This window comes from Lolium rigidum, chromosome 1 (genome assembly GCF_022539505.1).
Source record: "Lolium rigidum isolate FL_2022 chromosome 1, APGP_CSIRO_Lrig_0.1, whole genome shotgun sequence".
Lineage (NCBI taxonomy): Eukaryota > Viridiplantae > Streptophyta > Magnoliopsida > Poales > Poaceae > Lolium > Lolium rigidum.
Genome location: NC_061508.1, coordinates 121,037,354 through 121,045,826, shown reverse-complemented (window position 1 = coordinate 121,045,826; position 8,473 = coordinate 121,037,354).

Genomic DNA, 8,473 nt, shown 5'->3' with positions numbered 1-8,473 from the left:
CCTTGGCCGCACCCCTTAGAGGGCCGGCGCCCAACCCCCTCTCTCCCCAAACCCTAGCTTCTTCTCCTCCTCCACTTCTCCCGCATATGCTTAGCGAAGCTCCGCCGGGAGATCTCCACCGCCACCGCCACCACGCCGTCGTGCTCGCCGGATTCAAGGAGGAGCTACTACTTCCGCTGCCCGGCGGAACGGGGAGGTGGACGTCGTCTTCATCAACAACCGAACGTGTGACCGAGTACGGAGGTGCACGCCCGTTCGTGGCGCCGGAAGCGATCGTGATCAAGATCTTCTACGCGCTTTGCAAGCGGCAAGTGAACGTCTACCGCAGCAACAAGAGCCTACTCTTGTAGGCTTTGGAATCTCTTCAAGGGTGAGACTCGATAAACCCCTCGTTGCTACCGTCTTCTAGATTGCATCTTGGCTTGGATTGCGTGTTCGCGGTAGGAAATTTTTTGTTTTCTATGCAACGTTATCCTACAATCTTTGCAATGCACATGTTTTGACCAAGTGTCACAATGGGGTACCTCCATGCCGCCTGTACAAAGGTCTAAGGAGAAAGCTCGCATTTTGGATTTCTCGCTTTTGATTATTCTAAACTTAGACATCCATACCGGGACAACATGGACAACGAGATAATGGACTCCTCTTTAATGCATAAGCATGTGGCAACAATTATTATTCTCATATGAGATTGAGGATATATGTCCAAACTGAAACTTCCACCATGAATCATGGCTTTAGTTAGCGGCCCAATGTTCTTCTCTAACAATATGCATGCTCCAACCATAAAGGTGGTAGATCTCTCTTACTTCGAGACAAGACGGACATGCATAGCAACTCACATGATATTCAATAAAGAATAGTTGATGGCGTCCCCGAAACATGGTTATCGCTCAACAAGCAACTTAATAAGAGATAAAGTGCATAAGTACATATTCAATACCACAATAGTTTTTAAGCTATTTGTCCCATGAGCTATATATTGCAAAGGTGAATGATGGAATTTTAAAGGTAGCACTCAAGCAATTTACTTTGGAATGGCGGAGAAATACCATGTAGTAGGTAGGTATGGTGGACACAAATGGCATAGTGGTTGGCTCAAGTATTTGGGATGCATGAGAAGTATTCCCTCTCGATACAAGGTTTAGGCTAGCAAGGTTATTTGAAACAAACACAAGGATGAACGGTACAGACAAAACTCACATAAAAGAAATATTGTAAACATTATAAGACTCCATACCGTCTTCCTTGTTGTTCAAAACTCAATACTAGATGTTATCTAGACTCTAGAGAAACCAAATATGCAAACCAAATTAGCAAGCTCTAAGTATTTCTTCATTAATGGGTGCAAAGTATATGATGCAAGAGCTTAAACATGAGCACAACAATTGCCAAGTATCAAATTATCCAAGACATTTTAGCAATTTACTACATGTAGCATTTTCCAATTCCAACCATATAACAATTTAACGAAGAAGAAACTTCGCCATGAATACTATGAGTAGAGCCTAAGGACATATTTGTCCATATGCTACAGCGGAGCGTGTCTCTCTCCCATAAAGTGAATGCTAGGATCAATTTTATTCAAACAAAACAAAAAACAAAAACAAACCGACGCTCCAAGCAAAGTGCATAAGATGTGACGGAATAAAAATATAGTTTCGGGGAGGAACTCGATAATGTTGTCGATGATGAAGGGGATGCCTTGGGCATCCCCAAGCTTAGACGCTTGAGTCTTCTTAATATATGCGAGGGTGAACCACGGGGCATCCCCAAGCTTAGAGCTTTCACTCTCCTTGATCATATTGCATCATACTCCTCTCTTGATCCTTGAAAACTTCCTCCACACCAAACTCGAAACAACTCATTAGAGGGTTAGTGCATAATAAAAATTCACATGTTCAGAGGTGACACAATCATTCTTAACACTTACGGACATTGCATAAAGCTACTTGGACATTAATGGATCAAAGAAATTCATCCAACATAGCAAAAGAGGCAATGCGAAATAAAAGACAGAATCTGTCAAAACAGAACAGTCAGTAAAGATGGATTTTATTAGGCCACCAGGCTTGCTCAAACGAAAATGCTCAAATTGAATGAAAGTTGCGTACATATCTGAGGATCATGCTCGTAAATTGGCTTAATTTTCTGAGCTACCTACAGGGAGATAGACCCAGATTCGTGACGACAAAGAAATCCGGAACTGCGCGATAATCCAAATCTAGTACTTACTTTTCTATCAAAGACTTTACTTGGCACAACAAAACATAAAACTAAGATAAGGAGAGGTTGCTACAGTAGTAAACAACTTCCAAGACACAAATATAAAACAAAAATACTGGAGTAAAAACATGGGTTTGCTCCCATAAGCGCTTTTCTTTAACGCCTTTCAGCTAGGCGCAGAAAGTGTATCTCAAGTGTTATCAAAGGGTGGTGCGTCAACCTTACCTTGGGTTTTACCCTTACCTTTCTTATTGTTTTTCTTTCCCTTTGATTTAGGAAATATATGATTTCCCCCTGGTATAGAGGTGAATTTCAGAGTGCCTTCTCCCACATCAATGTTGCTCCCAATAGTTTCAACGGGGATCTCCCGAGTATGATTTTTCCTGTTTCAATAACAAGATAATCAATGGATATTGTTCTTCCAAGAATGGTTGTATGCACACCTGCGGCTATTCCCTTAGGAATTATAATAGAGTTATCAATGAGAGTTATTTCTTCTCCTCCTTCATCGACTCCCCAAAGTTTCAAAGATTTATAAATGCTTTCAAGCATAAGGCAAAATTCATACATAATATCACAGTTGGCATGAAGAGTTCGATCACCGATAACAATTTTAACAGTAGGATCCCACAATGAAAGTTCAGAGTTCACTAAAACTTGATCAAGACGGTTACGAATGTATCCATAATTTTCATTTAAGCGAGACGCACTTGTCTCAAGAGTATTTAATCTAGTATGAATGCTGATAAGGGCTGAATCAAAATTATTAGCTGAATCATGTGATGCAACCAACTTCTTTATGGCATTAAAAGCTTGATCCCCATTGCAATGGAGGAAATCTCCTCCCACTAAAGTATCCAAAGCATATCTATAGCGAACCATAAGACCAAAATAAAAATTACTAAGGAGCAAACTTAGAGTCATTTGAGATTCGATTTCACGATAAGAAGTAAAAATTCTAGACCAAGCATCCTTAAAACTCTCCTCATCCCCTTGTTTAAAAGTGAAGACTAATTCTTCAGGCGAAGAAGTAACAGGTTCAGAGCTAGACATGGTAACAAAAGTAACTAAATATTTTTTTGTATTTTTAATATAGAGTGCAAGACAATAAAGCAAACTAAATAAAGTAAATGCAAGTAAAATTTTTTTTTGTGTTTTTGATATAGCAAACAAGACAGCAAATAAAGTAAAGCTAGCAGATAATTTTTTTGTGTTTTGATATAATGCAGCAAACAAAGTAGTAAATAAAATAAAGCAAGACAAAAACAAAGTAAAGAGATTGAGAAGTGGAGACTCCCCTTGCAGCGTGTCTTGATCTCCCCGGCAACGGCGCCGGAAATTTGCTTGATGCGTGTAGTTGACACGTCCGTTGGGAACCCCAAGAGGAAGGTGTGATGCGCACGGCGGCAAGTTTCCCTCGGTTAGAAACCAAGGTTTAATCGAACCAGTAGGAGTCAAGAAGCACGTTGAAGGTTGATGGCGGCGGGATGTAGTGCGGCGCACCACCGGAGATTCCGGCGCCAACGTGGAACTGCACAACACAACCAAAATACTTTGCCCCAACGAAACAGGTGAGGTTGTCAATCTCACAGGCTTGTCTGTAACAAAGGATTAACCGTATTGTGTGGAAGATGATTGTTTGCGAGAGAAAATAGTAAAACAAGTATTGCAGCAGATTTGTATTTCGATATTAAAAGAATGGACCGGGGTCCACGAGTTCACTAGAGGTGTCTCTCCCATAAGATAAAAGCATGTTGGGTGAACAAATTACGGTCGGGCAATTGACAAATAGAGAGGGCATAACAATGCACATACATGACATGATAAGTATAGTGAGATTTAATTGGGCATTACGACAAAGTACATAGACCGCCATCCAACTGCATCTATGCCTAAAAAGTCCACCTTCGAGGTTATCATCCGAACCCCCTCCGGTATTAAGTTGCAAAGCAACAGACAATTGCATTAAGTATGGTGCGTAATGTAATCAACAACTACATCCTCGGACATAGCGCCAATGTTTTATCCCTAGTGGCAACAGACACAACACAACCTTAGAACTTTCGTCATCTGTCCCGAGTGTCAATGCGGGCATGAACCCACTATCGAGCATAAATACTCCCTCTTGGAGTTAAAAGTAAAAACTTGGCCAGAGCCTCTACTAGAAACGGAGAGCATGCAAGATCATAAACAACACATATGTAATAACTTGATAATTAACATGACATGGTATTCTCTATCCATCGGATCCCGACAAACACAACATAGAGTATTACGGATAGATGATCTTGATCATGTTAGGCAGCTCACAAGATCCAGACAATGAAGCACAATGAGGAGAAGACAACCATCTAGCTACTGCTATGGACCCATAGTCCGAGGGGTGAACTACTCACTCATCACTCCGGAGGCGACCATGGCGGTGTAGAGTCCTCCGGGAGATGAATCCCCTCTCCGGCAGGGTGCCGGAGGAGATCTCCGGAATCCCCGAGATGGGATCGGCGGCGGCGGCGTCTCGGTGAGGTTTTCCGTATCGTGGTTTTTCGCATCGGGGTTTCGCGACGGAGGCTTTAAGTAGGCGGAAGGGCAGAGTCGGGGCCGGACGAGGGGCCACACCACAGGGCGGCGCGGGCCCCCCTTGGCCGCGCCGCCACGTGGTGTCGCCACCTCGTGGCCCCACTTCGTATGTTCTTCGGTCTTCGGAAGCTCCGGTGGAAAAATAGGCCCCTGGGTCTTCGTTTCGTCCAATTCCGAGAATATTTCGTTACTAGGATTTCGAAACCAAAAACAGCAGAAAACGAGGAACGGCACTTCGGCATCTTGTTAATAGGTTAGTTCCGAGAAAATGCACGAATATGACATAAAGTGTGCATAAAACATGTAGGTATCATCAATAATATGGCATAGAACATAAGAAATTATCGATACGTCGGAGACGTATCAGTCGGCTGCCCCTCTCCTCTATTTATAGAGGAAGGGGCGGCCAAGGCAGCCCCTTGGGCCCCACCAACGCACAGAAGGAAAGGGGGGATCAGAAATCATCCCCTTCCAAGTTTGCTTCCCCTTCCAAAGTTGCTCCCTCGATTTTAGAGATTTGATCTTATCTTCCGGGATTTGATCTTATCCCTAGGGGGGCTGGTCGGCTGGGTCTTGAGGGCTTGGTGCCCCTGGCCCATTAGGCTAGGCTGCACTCCCTTGGCCCATGTGGTCCCTCCCGGGGTGGTGGACCCACCGGTGGCCCTCTAGAACCTTCTAGAAGCTCCGGCCAAACACCGATACTTTTTCCGAACCCCGGAAAATAACTTCCCTTATATGAATCTTATTCTCCGGACCATTCCGGACCTCCTCGTGATGTCCTGGATGCCATCCGAGACTCTGAACAAACTTCGGTCTCTATCTCATATTCCGAATCTACTTATGCGACATCGAACCTTAAGCGCGTCACCCTACGGTTCGTGAACTATGCAGACATGGTCGAGACTCCTCTCCGACCAATAACCAATAGCGGGATATGGAGATCCATAATGGCTCCCTGATAACGGGTGAAGCACACGTCCGTTGGGAACCCCAAGAGGAAGGTGTGATGCGTACAGCAGCAAGTTTTCTCTCAGTAAGAAACCAAGGTTATCGAACCAGTAGGAGTCAAGAGCCACGTGAAGGTTGTTGGTGACGGAGTGTAGTGCGGCGCAACACCAGGGATTCCGGCGCCAACGTGGAACCTGCACAACACAATCAAAATACTTTGCCCCAACTTAACGATGAGGTTGTCAATCTCACCGACTTGCTGTAAACAAATGATTAAATGTATGGTGTGGAAAATGATGTTTGTTTACGAAGAACGATAAGAACGAGTTTGCGGTAGATTGTATTTCAGATGTAAAAGAATGGACCGGGGTCCACAGTTCACTAGTGGTGTCTCTCCGATAAGAAATAGCATGTTGGGTGAACAAATTACGGTTGGGCAATTGACAAATAGAGAGGGCATAACAATGCACATACATATCACGATGACTACTATGAGATTTAATCGGGGCATTACGACAAAGTACATAGACCGCTATCCGAGCATGCATCTATTCCTAAAAGTCCACCTTCGGGTTAGCATCCGCACCCCTTCCAGTATTAAGTTGCAAACAACGAGACAATTGCATTAAGTATGGTGCGTAATGTAATCAACACAAATATCCTTAGACAAAGCATTGATGTTTTATCCCTAGTGGCAACGAGCACATCCACAACCTTAGAATTTTCTATCACTCGTCCCGCGATTCAATGGAGGCATGAACCCACTATCGAGCATAAATACTCCCTCTTGGAGTCACAAGTATCAACTTGGCCAGAGCCTCTACTAGCAACGGAGAGCATGCAAGAACATAAATAACACATCCTATATAACTAAGAAGTTCATCCCCACTAACCTATTTCTCTAAACATGCAACCTATCCACATCAGCAACCTGCCACATCATCAAATTTCATTTGGTCCCATTACCTTTTTTCCAACTCATATATACCACCTGCCAAGTAATTATTTTTCAGTAAGAAACAAATTTTGCAGTACGACATTTGCTCGCCTTCCTCCCTCTCTGCTGTGTAGTTATACAGCACTTAACTGCCCACCGTTTAATCTCTCTTGCCTTCTCCACTTCCATGCGTACGCCCAAAGATGAATACAGACGGACTCCTCTAGCTTCATCCCAATAAATTCACCACGACAGTTCCAAGTCCCCTCCACTTCTCTTTCCACTATACCAAATTTAATAAGTACACCTCTCATGCTACAGTACTCTCTTATATATTTCTGCCGTGCCACCACTTCTCATGAACAGACTGTTTTGGCGGCCGCACGTTTTCAGCTAACTGTTTGGGATTAAGCGGAGGCCACTCTTTTCCTTGACTTCCATTCCCATATAGCCTTCGCCATGATCGGCATGTATAGAAGCTCAGCTGAAGGCTCCACTACCATCGGCATCTACAACGTTGAGAACAAGAAGCAACGATGCCACGGCGGTGCCTCTATGGATTCTCACTTACCCCGCTCCTAATTTATTAAGTGTATAGTACGGCCTGGCAACGATGAACTCTTTCTGGCATGGATTGTATTTTCTTGAAATATGGAAGTATATGGACAGGTGAGCGCATTCTACTTTTTTCTCATGTTGGAATAGTGTTACGGAGTATTCAATTTATGGTTGAGTATAGCAAAATACTGTTTCACAATAGATTTTTTACTTGCAGGAGTAAATGTTGTTTACCGGAGTGCTATTGTTAAATGCTCAAGATTTTTTTTTTCGAGGTTGTGCTCAAGATTATTTGTCCCACCACCTCTGAAGTTGGTTTCAATTTTCTTTATCCAATACTCTGGCGTGTACTTTCATGTGTGTCTAGAGGAAGTGTTCATTCTACATTAGGAACAATGCTTCTGCTAAGCCTGTCTAATTCTAATCCGTACGGATAGAGTACTGGTATCTCTCGCTGCAGCAATGGATAACATACAGAGGAAGGAATAAGTACTATACTATAGGGTAACAGACATCTTTTTTGTCATAATTTTGAACTTGTTTTTAAATTAACATGGTGATGACACGTATGTGTTGGGATGGAGCTATTTCAGATGGATTTTTACCGTGTGCAATTTTGATGCCCTCTAAGAAATTTTAAGGACCTTCCCTTCTCTTATTCTTGAGTGCTGAGGTACGTTGATGTGTGTGGCTTTTGCTTTTCATGGTGCGTCAGCTGATCCCCTTAATTAATGCATGGTGGATTTGATTATGCGGCACCGCTTTGACCTGCCTTCTTTTCGATTTCCACGCCCTCCTTCATCTTCCTTTTCCCAGCATTACCTCGCCGCATTGCTTCACCGTGCTCTACCTCCACCGTACTCCTCTCCCCGGATTCTTCCCCGCACAAACTCTCCGTCGCCTGGCCGGAGAATTTGAGTGACGCAGTGGTCATCACACCCCCCTCCGCAGCCAAGCGGATGAGTACAGGTCGCGGCGGTCGCGAACGGCGTGGCGGCGTGCTGCCGTCTTGGCGAGCAGCACCCTGGGAGGAATTCCTTCGTCGCGAAAATCATGGTGACGGCGGCGTCAGAGGGGATCCGCGGGCTCTCTGCGCCGTGGCGCTGGTCAGCCATCTCCGAGCGCATGCTGTGGTGGAGATCTGCGTCTCGCGCGCGCTCGAGATGGTGTCCACCCTCACGAAGTTACTCCGCGCCGGGGCTAGGGCGCGTTAGTGGTGGGTGGCGG